We start from the raw sequence: 11952 nt of genomic DNA, 5'->3' as shown, positions 1-11952 counted from the left end.
TGAACAAGTACTACTATAACTGGGATTGCGATGTGGAAGATGCAGAGATGTTCAAGCACAATAACTGGACGCTGATGATCATAGTGAAAAAATATGCCAGGTTGCTGCTGGCTTTCACAGGGCAGTCTACATGGTGGATCACTGCTTCTGAGCCGGAGAAACAAGCATTGTTTGGTGGGATCACATTGTAATGCAGGTTTGGAATGATGAGCAGAACTTTCAGATGGAAAAGGCTACGTTTCTGAACCTGTGTGCTGAGCTCAGGGATACCAAAATGAGAGAGACTTTGACAGCAGAGAAGCGAGTGGCGATCATGCTCTGGGAGCGTGCAGTGCTGGGTTGCTATTGGTTAGTGGGCAATCATTTTGGAGGTGGAAAATCCACAGTAGGGGCCATTGTCATCCAAGTGTCTCCTCCTACATAGAACTCCAACTCTCTCTTATATATAAGACATCATGGATGGCTTGGCAGCAATGGGGTTCCCATTGCTATTTGGGGCAATAGATGGCACTCAGATCCCTATTCTGGAACCAGTCCATCTTGCTGCTGAGTGCATCAATGGGAAGGGATACTTTTCCATGGCTGTGCAAGTGCTAGTTGATCATGAAGGATGCTTCATAGATATCAATGGGGGCTTGTCAGGGAAGGTGCGTAGTGCTCACACCTTTAAGAACGCAGGGCTATTCAAAAAGCGGGGACATTCTTCCCCAACAACAGATTATCACTGGCAATATTGAAATGCCAGTAGTGATCCTGGGGGACCCATACTAGCCCTTACTTCTCAGGAAGCCATACACTGGTAGAATCAAGGAAAGATTTAGCTACTAGCTCAGCAGGTGCAGAATGATTGTTGAATGTGCTTGTGGTAGATTGAAGGGACACTGGTGGTGTTTTACTCACTAGATTGGATCTCATCAAGAAAAATACTCTCAGGGTTATAGCTGCTTGTGTACTGTGAATATCTGTGAGGCGAAGGAGAAAAATTTCCCACCAGGGAGCCAGGTGGACTGACTGTTTGTTGACTTTGAATAGCCAGACACAAGGGTTATTAGAAGAGCCAACCGTGGAGCTATGTGGCTGACAGAGGCCTTAAAAAACATCTTAACAGTCAGCCACAGTAGCATTGTCTGGTGCTTATATGAAATAGTGTCTCACGTGTATACTTACTGAGATTAAATATGGGTGGATCCGTGCCGCTCTCACTATATATTTTGTGATGCTTGATGAAAAGCAATAAAAGATGTTCTCATTTTCCAGAAGTAGAACTTTATTGTGTGCACAGAAACAGGCAACTACACTGAACTGCAAACAAACACACAAGGTTAAAAAACTTTTATCGACATTGTAACATGGTGAGCCATGTTTTATAATGCTAACTACATATGGAAATAACTAGCAAACATTTTTGTCCGTGTATCTAAAACCTACAGTAATGTAGGATGTGGCTACATATACACTGACCTGTGGTTTTCACAGGTCACCGTGTGTGTAGCTATTGTTTTCCTAGTTGTCCAGCATGGAGTGGTAGAAGTAATGATTTACACCAGGGGTTCTCAACCTTTTCTTTCTGATGATACCCCAACATGCTCTTAAAACTCCATGGCCTACCTGTGCCACAATAACTGGTTTTCTGCATGCAAAAGACAGGGCCAGCATTAGAGGGAACAAATGGGGCAAATGCCTGGGGTCCCATACCACAGCAGCCCCAGCAAAGTTTCATATGACTTGTTTATACTGATCTATATAGTCTACCCTAAAATGTAAGTACAATATTTATATTCCAATTGATTTATTTTATAATTATATGATAAAAATGAGAAAGTAAGCACTTTTTCAGTAATAGTGTGCTGTGACTTTTGTATTTTTATGTCTGATTTTGTATGCCATTAGTTTTTAAGTGAGGTGAAACTTGGGGGTACGCAGGACAAATCAGACTCCTGAGAGGGGTACAGTAGTCTGGAAAGGTTGAAAACCACTGCTCTAAAGTGCCTGTAATTCGGGTTTGGAGATGGAATAAATGCACCCAGCGGGAACCTTGTGGGACAGCTGCTGTAGGACAGTTAGGGTCGACACACGTAATACAGTGTCTATACTTGCACTGCATCAACCTTAGTAGGGTGACCATGGCTCTGGATCGCTCAGGAAGCTGATGTATTGTGTTGCTATAAAGGGTCACTTACATCAACAGGAGACAAACTTTGAGGTAGACAAGTGCACAACTTGGTTGAACTAACTTTTAATGTAGACCAGGCCTTAGTTTTTGAGAGGAAACTTCACCTTAATTACCTTGTTTTCCACAGGACCATAAGAATTGCTCCTGGGGAAATTCCACTGCATGGATGCAGAATTCACCACCACTGCATGCATGCAGAATTCATGTCCCCCACAGATTTCTTTGCTTTCCCACATAAAATGACGAGGAAGGAAAGGGAAGCCGCAAGAGCAGTCATGCACCCCTCTCCAGCAGCGTGGGCATGTTATTTCAGGCACCTGGAGCAGCTAGTGGAGAGGTAAATTGTCTGGCGGGGGAGCGGGGTGGGGTGGCGATGCCTTGGCCAGTGGCTTCTACCCTGCACTAGGCTCAGCTGAGGAGGACAAGACTTGCTCTTTCCCTGCAAGGAGCAGCCAGGGCTGAGTCAGACACCCCCACAGAAATCACCTCTGCTCTGCACCCTCCCCCGATTCCTGCACCCATCACTCCTCAGCCACGGAGGGAAGGGTCACCGTATGGGAAGCTGCTCCCCTGTCTGCCCAACCCCCGTGCATCTGGACCGCCCCATACCCAGAGCCCCCCCGCTGGGCCTCATACCCCACGGCACCTAGAACCTCCCCACGACTGAGTCCCCACACCTGAATCCCTACCCCACCAAGCCTCACCCCCTGCATCCGGAAACCCCTCTGCACCCAGACTCCCCGCTGAGCCCCATCTCCCAGACTGACCCAGCTGAGCCCCAACCACCTTCACCTGGACCCCTCTGCAGAGTACCATTCCCCCTGCACCTGGAACCTCTCAGTGAGCTCCTGTGCATCCAGATCTCCCATGCACCTGGCCCCCGCACTGAGCTGCCCACACCCAGATTGCCCCACAAAGAACCCTCTCACTCCACACCTGGATCCCCCTACACTAAACCGTCCACACTTGGATCCTGCTGGGCTGAGCCTCTTTGCCCCACACGTAGATTGGGGGCCAGGACTGGACATGTGTGTGAGACTCTTTTGCTTACTGTATTGGTGCACCTGGCATTGGTGCACCCCATGGTGTTTCTGGGGCAGACCCAGCCCTTGTGCTGTTTCAGGGTTGGATGCATCCTCTTCACCGAGTCCGTGTCCCAGGATGGGAGGGCAGGGTGCTCTTCCAGCTCCATGCAGCCAGTAGCCTGTGCTCCCCACTGCCATGGTGGAGTATCCACGTTGTTAATATTACAGTATTAAAAGGTGACCTAAGACAAATGTTGGATCATATTAAAGAAGTTCTGTATTAAAATCACAAATGAGTTTGATTCCCCATAGTTTAAATTCCAGGGTATTACTAATTAAGAGGTCTCTTGGTTTTTGGTACTGTTTCTCTCCCTCTATGTGTGAAACTTGCAAGCTGCTAATTGTGTTAGTACATTCTAAGACAGAGTCTGTTCTCAAAGCAATTCACAGAGAGAGAGACCCAAAGGAATACTCTAACAACAGAACCAGCACCCAGAGACTCCCCGCCCTTTTGTTGTATTAACAATTGTGATTAAAATAGAGAGAGAGGATGTATGTGGATGGATGCTTGGTGTGGATAATAACTGAATGATCAGGGAGGTGCCAGCCTAAGAATCCAGTGTCCATCGGCTGAAGAAGGCGTCAAGTGGAAATAACCAGAGGACCCCCGGAGGGCAGACTGGAATCCACCCAACAGCCTCAAGAATGGGAGAACCAAAGAACAAGATAACATCTAGCAGCACGGAGCCGTCAGGAATGTGCTGTCTACTGGTTGATTCAGCAACAGCATGATGAAGCAATTCCCATAGACTGGCATAGGAAGAAATTCCTATAAAAATAGACCTTAAAAAGTGAGAACTTTGGGGTCTGATTCTGCAAACCAACTTCCAGGAGCATCAGATGAGCATCTGACAAGGCCCTGCTCCCTCCTCATGTCCAGGCCACCTGGCCAGTGGCTTGGCATGAGCAACTCTAAGGCTGGTAACTATGATAACAGCTTGCAGAACCTGTGTGTGTGTGTTTGTATGAATGAATGTGTGAATAGATATGAGATTGAATGGAATGTTATAACTATAACTAACTGCTTACTATGATTCTTTCTGTATTCACAATAAATGTGGTATTTTGCCTTTTTTCCCTTTAATAAGATCCTGCTGGTTTTTAATTTATTGGTATAACACAAAGACAACATACTTTATTTATTATAACTATTATCATTGAGAAAACTCAAAGCTCGGTGATAATATTATCTGGTAGTGAGAACTTTGAACATCATAAAAAATGGATGGTCTAACACTGGGAGTTTGTTACTTCAGAACATTTCTATCTCAGCACTTAAAATGAGACAGATTTTGGGTTTAAAAGTTCTTTCTCTCTTCTCTCTTCATCACAGAATTTCTAGCTAAGGTTGTGAAAAGATGATTATCACAGCATGTGACCTGAAGATTGGTGTTACCTTTCCATGGCCAGAGAGGATGCTACCTTCTCTGAACTGTCAACCAGGCTTTGGAAGCATAGATCAAATAATGCATAGGGGAGAGTTGCTGACATTTTTTCATCAAAACATTTTTGGACCAAAAAATGGCTTTTTTGACCAAAGGGGAAATTTGTGTAGGAAATTTTCATTTTGATGGAGATTTTCCAGATTTTTTGACAAAAAATAAAAACAAAAACCACCACAACAATCTGAAAATAGAAAACTTCTTGTTTTTGATTTTCAGCACAAAATGGTTTTTTTGGTTTGCAACACAGTACTTATTTTTGGTTTTCAACACAAATTTTGTACTAAACCCAAAGCTTTTTCTTCAATGTTTTTTTGAAAACCAAAAATATTTCAGTTTTGGTTTGGTATAAAATTGAGAAACTAAACTTTAATGGGAAATTAAAAACATACTTTTTTTCAAAATTTACTGTGAAAAATATTTGGCATTTTTTTGACCAGCTCTGGTATATCATATATGCACATTAAGCATTTTTCAGTGGACTATGAGAAACATGAGTAAATAAAATAAAAATTCAGTTGTATTTAATCCAACTCTCTGTGAATCTAATATAATTATTCAAATGATAACAACTACAAAAATTTGTTCCATTTTGGGTCAGCTTTCTCCTCTTCTGATTCAGGTAGAGAGGAGATGAGGTGAGGGTGAACAGCATTGCTTAAATCAAGTTTCCCCATTTTCCAGCCAATGTGATCTTCAATTTCCTTGTCACAACCTGACTCTGTGTAGTCACCAGTCCTCTGTGAATGGACCCAGTTGTTGGGTCCCATGTGCTTCTAAGCTCACTGGGTCTGGGTAGAGTCTAATCACTCTTTCTAGCTTTGAGTCCCTAAGGGATAGTCTCAGGCACAGACCTCTTTTCTGATGCCCTTCCTGCTGTCAGAAACAGTGATGGGGATGGTCGGGCCTACTGGTTGGAGCTGTTGCCGGCACCCAGTGCCGAGAGGCTGAACAACAGCTTGAGTTGGTTCGTTACCCGGTGTGCTACACCCAATAATCACAATGGGGTGGAGAAGCAGTTTATTTGAAGCTTCAGATAGGTACAGGGAGATTTGAATCTCAAATCCTGTACACAGAGCAGGAAGTTACACAGGCTTTTATACATCCTTTTTCCCAGCATACTTATCCAATAGCAAGCTGCCCCAAGTATCCATATAGCCAGCCAATCCAGTTCCCAGCTAGTTCCCTGGTTCTCTGTATCATTTGTTAAACTATACATAAAGCTGCTTTATTCAGCATTGTTCTTCCATATCTGCCCTGTTTGGCCTTGCTTAGTTTCAGGCAGTCTGACTCTGCAGCATATTGTTGCAGATTCTCAGCAGAACTGCTGTGTGTGCCTCCAGGCGGGAGAGCCAAGGACACTTGGGCCTCGTACGCAGAGCTGCTGCGAGTGCCTCCAGGCGGGAGGGGGGGCCGAGGACACCTGGGCCTAGTGCGAGGGGGCTTCATCGACACTCGTGGTCTTCCATCCCCTCGAGTTACCTAGTGGCCATGCCCCAGTGTCCCCAACAGAGCCATGGCCATGGGGCCTAGTGGTTGGAGCAAGGGGGTCAGAGCTGTAATCAGGTGTCCAGACCAGGGTTTGGGTGAGGCTGGAGTGAAAGCAAGTCTGGGCCAGGACTAGGAACAGGGCTAGAGCTAGAGTTAGAGCAAGACCAAGAGCAGGGCTGGAGCAGGCTAAGGCTTAGGGAGCCTGTGGCCACTGTCAGGCAGAAGAGAGTTCCAAGTCCTTGGGTGACATTTAGCAGATTGAGCTGCTGTTCCTCCTGTGGGGTTTATATACCTTCCCTAAGAGTTGCCAGACCAGTTTCTGGCTTGTGGATTGGCTGGAGCCTCGCACAGGAGTGACTCATCACCTTATACCTTCCGATGTGGAGTGCTGCTGCCCAGCTGCTCCTCAACTCAATGTCTGAGACCTTTAAACCATTCCACTTACTTACATGTGGTTCCCCAGAGCCCCACCTAGGCTGCAGGCCCTCTGGGCTTCTAGTTTAATCCTTTCAGGGACAACATGGCAGGAATGCAAGGAACACAGGCTTAGCAAAGGAATTTCTTAATCAGAGCCTTTACTCTTAAGCACTCAAGAGTTACAGATCTTTGAAAACAACAGAAGTCCTGAGATGCAGCCTCCCCTACTCTGATCTCACCCCTTCTGTGAGTCCAAGGCTTGTCAATGTTTCAGGATGAGCAGAGTCCATCCTGCCCCCTCTGTCCTGCAAGGCCTTCATGTGTGTGGTGATGGTTGGCTCCCCACTCAGAGCAGCACCCCACTCTTAAGTAGAGTCTCTGTCTCTTTTGCCAAGTGCTCCCCAGAGATTCTCCAGCTCCCCCCCGGCTTTGTCACGCTTGCCCCACCTGTGGGCCCCTGTGTAGAAAAAACATTGTTCCAGCATAGGTCAGCAGTTGAGAGACAAAGTCAATGATCCTAGATTGCAGTCTGGATGGCTTCTCCATGACAGTCCTTCGACAAGGTGTCAAGCAACTTTCCCAGGTAGGGAAACTGTCTGGAATGGAGTACAATAACCTGCCCTCAGGAAAGATTAGACAACATGTGTTCGACACGTAATACAAAATGGAGTTCAATAAAAGATATTACCTCACCCAACTCGTCTCATATCCTGGGACCAACATGGCTACAACACTGCAAACAATTATTATTTTATTTAATGATACACTATATACAGTGAATGATATTCTGGCATGCAGAGCTAGTCACTATTATTATTACAACTTGGTTGGTAGTGGTGAATATTTCTAGGTGGGAAGAGCTGAGTCATTGGAGGTAGAGCGCCTTCCTCCCTTCCACCTCACAGATTCAAGATGATAAATCAAACCTGTGCTTCTGAAGAGAAGTGTCCCCTGCTCCCCTTTTACGACACAGAGCAACTGATGCTTCCGCTAAAGTTTCAGATACTAGGCGCTGCCAGAAGCAGAATGCCAGACTATGTCATAGGTACTCAACCTGGGGGCCAAGAACATGTCCAAGGGAGTTTTGACCACTCTCACTTTCTTCATGGCTACCTGAGAGGAGGGCCTGGAACCTTTTTTCTTTTTTAACATGGTATCACAATATGGAAAAAGTTGATGACCACTGGACTAGATAAAGAATGGTCTGATGCAGTGTGGCAAATTCTATCTCTCTCTTTAAGCAAATCAGTACCTTACAATACTTTGATGGCTTATGCAGTGTTAACAGTATGACTCAAATCAGCAAAAGTGAAGAGAATTAGAATTGGTGATTCCATGTCACATATATACTTCACTACCTGAGCACAATGGTGTAGCAGGAGGATGGAGTTTCAGCCTTTGCATTGATGCTTCCTACTGGTGTTGTTATCAGACACATCTGAACAATTTTTGTAGTATGACAGACTGTGTAACCAATAGCATTCCTTCAGCATAGTTTGGATGTGTGCTTATGTTCCTCAAGGACATCCTTGTCAGATGTGCTTCGGACTATTGAAACCGGACTATTGTGCGTAATCATGTTGCCCTCTATTGGCTAAAGTTCATAGCTGCATTATCATTCTTCCCCAAGTTCCAAATCTAAATCACATTTGTAGGGCAGCATGGAGAAGTCCACGCTGCTGCTGCCCTACTTGCCCTGTCCTGTCATTATCCAGATGGTTTCATTCTCCAGGACCATTAGTCTGACACCTTGGATGAGCACTAAAAATTACATTTTTAAAAAAGCAGCTGCAAGTGGTATAAGAGTGAAATTATACCAGCAGGGCTGTCCCTAGACATTTTGGTGCCCTACGCAGCCCCCTTGTGGGGGGGAGGGGGGCTGGCCTCAGGCCTCTGAGGTGGGGGGGCTGGCCCCACGCCTCCGTTTGGGGGGGCAGGGGGGAACCGCCCCCAGCACTCACTGGCGGTGCAGAGTGGGCTGGGGCTAGGTCGCTCCATTTCCTGCCGCCCAGTGAGTGCAGGGCATGCCTGACCCATGCTGCAGTCCCCCAGGATAAAGCTCAGGGGAAAGGGTGGAGTGGGGGCGGGGCTGGGATGGTGCAGGGGTGGGAAGAGGTGGGGCGGAGCAGGGGCAGGGGCTTCTGGGAAGAGGCGGAGCAGGGAGAAGTCCCAATCTCCTGGTGCCCTAAGGAGCTGCGTAGTTTGCATATGGGTGAGGATGGTCCTGTATACCAGCCAGCTCCAGCTCTAATTTTATTGGTGAAAGGAGGGACAGCAGCTGGGAAAAGCTGAATAAAGATCAGCTCTTAAAGTCAGATTTAAAAGCAATAGAATTGAAAGCACTCAGATTAAAATGGCTAATTATTGCACAAGAGTGGTGAAATAATTGTGCTGGGGACGTTTATGGTCTGGTGACAATGACTCACAGCTGTAAACTCTTTGGAGAACATTTTTACCAGACCCAAACACTGGTAAACCCTATCAGCCGTTTCAGATAATGTGATACAAACGAGAGCTAACCAGATGTAACATAGCTAACTATGTTTTGAAATCATACCCAGTTGCCAGGTCAAAGGATGTGGGAATCTTGCTTAATTTCTGCTGGGAAAATGTAAAGGGTAGGATAAGGATGACAGTTCTTAAATTCATGGGAAAACTTGACCAAGAGAACCAGGAGGGTGTATATGACTGTTCTGAGGAAATGCATGGGCATCACAAGTGAAGCTGTGTTGGGGTAACATTTAAATAAAGAATAAGAATGGGGCATTAACTTTATTTGGGGCTCTCAGCTCTTTTGGCCCTAATATCATATCCATCAGTTGGTGGACATATAAAGATTTAGCCTTTTTGTTTGTTTTTATTTTTGTGTATCAGTATTTTGTGTCTAATACATTTACTGCATCCTTCCATCATTGCACTCTTTGCAGAGACAGTACCAGTTACAATGGGTGGAACTATTCTTCTCATGTGGAAAAACCTGCAAGGGAAGACTCTGGGGGAGGAAATCTCATGGAAATTCCCCTACATCATTCCGTCAGCATGGTGCATTTTGCCTCCCCACAGAAGATGCAGAAGGGCCTTTCCACAATCTGGCATATCCCCAGATTCCCTAGGGGATCTACAGGTGTCTGTGGCCATCTGTGCACCCCTGGAGCTACTGCGGCTTCTAGGGCACCCCCTTCTTTTCAGGGCAGACACCAGCCATGGAGTTTCCCTGCCAAGGATTTCTCTTGGCTGTGGTTGCTCCCAGCATTTGGAAGGAGAGGGTTTTGTGGAAAAAATAATACAGCTGTGACAACCAGCACCCCAAAGCGAGAACAGGGGGTTTGAACCCCCAAAAATAAGCAATTGAATCAGCTGATTGTATACAGTGGTACTGTGCTATCAAACATATGTTGAGTAAGGTCTTTTATGAAAGCTTGTAATGTTACTAAACATGAGGTATGTAAACAGACTCTTGTTATGAATATATGTGTTTGTGTATATAGTGAACTGTGATCATGACCTTCAGCTCCACCGCACAGCAGGACAGTGAGTGATCAGATAGAGAGTGACTCCTCCCCAGCCAGGTGTTTACACAGATCAGACTCATGTAACAATCCATTGTACAACCCGGAGAGTGGCAGATGAATGCACAGGACCATGTGGCTGATGCCTATTTGGGGGCCCCACAGGAGTGCTGGAACCTGTGTAGAAGTGGGCATACTGCTGGTGCTGGAACTATGACCCCGTCCCTGCTTCTCCCTGGGGCCCCACGCGCTGGCCAGGCTGGAAGCTGAAGCCAGGCCGTGGTAAGAGCACTGCCACTTTACAGAAGCCTTTGTGCCATGCAAGAAATGAGAACTGGCAAAGAATGAATGATTGACAGAAGTCCTAAGTGCTCCTTAAAAATAAAACAACTATTTTAATTAAAGTTCTTCACAGAAAATATTCTCACTTTTTGGCATACACAGGGCGAGTGACATATTAGGCAACTACATATTCCTCATACAGAGTTACATTTCGATGTCCATGACATAATGTGAACATAATAATTTAGTTCACACATTTTAGTAGAGGTGAGGTAGAATCTGGAAACAACCTAGTCTTGCTTCTACTGTAGAACTGATCAATGAAATTGTTTTTAATTGTTCACTTCATTAATATAACTTCATAAGCAAAGTTTTATGAATGAAACAACATTCATTCATAAAACTGATTACCCCAATAACTGGTTAATTGAATTTCACTTTCAATCCAATTGCTGCTTAAATCGCTGAAACTTACACTGTTTCAACATTGTAACTTCTGCTCACTTTTTGTCATTCATTATACTTGTCTATATTGTAACTTCTGTTCACTGTTTGCCATTCCTTACACTTGTCCATACTGTAACTCAAACTCCATTTTAACTTGTCCCAAACTCCATTTTAAAATGCTCACTTCATTTTGTAAAAGTTTGCTGCAACCTTCATTTTTGCAAAACCCTGCTGTAATCTTATTAGTGTAGTTTAGATGTGTGAATGAGGTCCCTTCCAACCCTAATATTCTATGATTCTATGATCAGGGCTTTCAATCTGGCCCATGGGATTGCCAGCCCCATAGTGCTGTGGGGCTAAGGCAGGCTCCCTGCCTGCCCTGGCCCACGCCGCTCCCAGAAGGGGTCGGCACTATGTCCCTGCAGCCCCTGGGGGAGGGTGGGCAGAAGGCTCTGTGCGTTGCCCTTGCCTGCAGGCACCGCCCCCCACAGCTACCATTGGCTGGGAATGGGGAACTGCGGCCAATGGGAGCTTTGGGGGGTGGTACCCACAGGCGAGGGCAATGTGTGGCAGAGCTGCCTGCCCCACGCCACCCCCAGGAGCCACTGCTAGACATGCTGGTCACTTCCAGGAGTGGCACAGGGCCAAGGCAGGCAGGGAGTCTGTCTTAGCCCCGCTGCATGCTGCTGCCACCCTGGAGCCACTCGAGAGCCACTCGAGGTAAGTGGCGCTGGGCCGGAGCCCGCACCCCGAACTGCTCCTGCGCCCCTGCCCTGAGCCCCCTAACCTCCTGCCCTGAGCCCCAACCGCCTTCCCTGAGCCCCCTGTACCCCTTCTTCACCCCAACCCCTTGCCCTGAGCTCCTTCCTGCACACCGAACCCCCTCCCACACCCTGCACTCCCTCCCACACCCCAACTCCCTGCCCCAGCCCTAGCCCTACATTCATGGCCCTGCATACACTTTCCCCACCCAGATGCAGCCCTCAGGCCAAAAAGTTTGCCCACCCCTATAATATATCCTTGTTGCCAGAGAAAATGTGTTTGGTAAAGTACCAAAATGAGCTGCAACTTTTTCAATATTCAGATCTTCTCTTAAAATGAACTGA

Source organism: Chelonia mydas, chromosome 1 (genome assembly GCF_015237465.2).
Source record: "Chelonia mydas isolate rCheMyd1 chromosome 1, rCheMyd1.pri.v2, whole genome shotgun sequence".
Classification (NCBI taxonomy): domain Eukaryota; kingdom Metazoa; phylum Chordata; order Testudines; family Cheloniidae; genus Chelonia; species Chelonia mydas.
The sequence above is the reverse complement of the archived record's forward strand: the minus strand, read 5'-3'. Positions refer to the sequence as shown.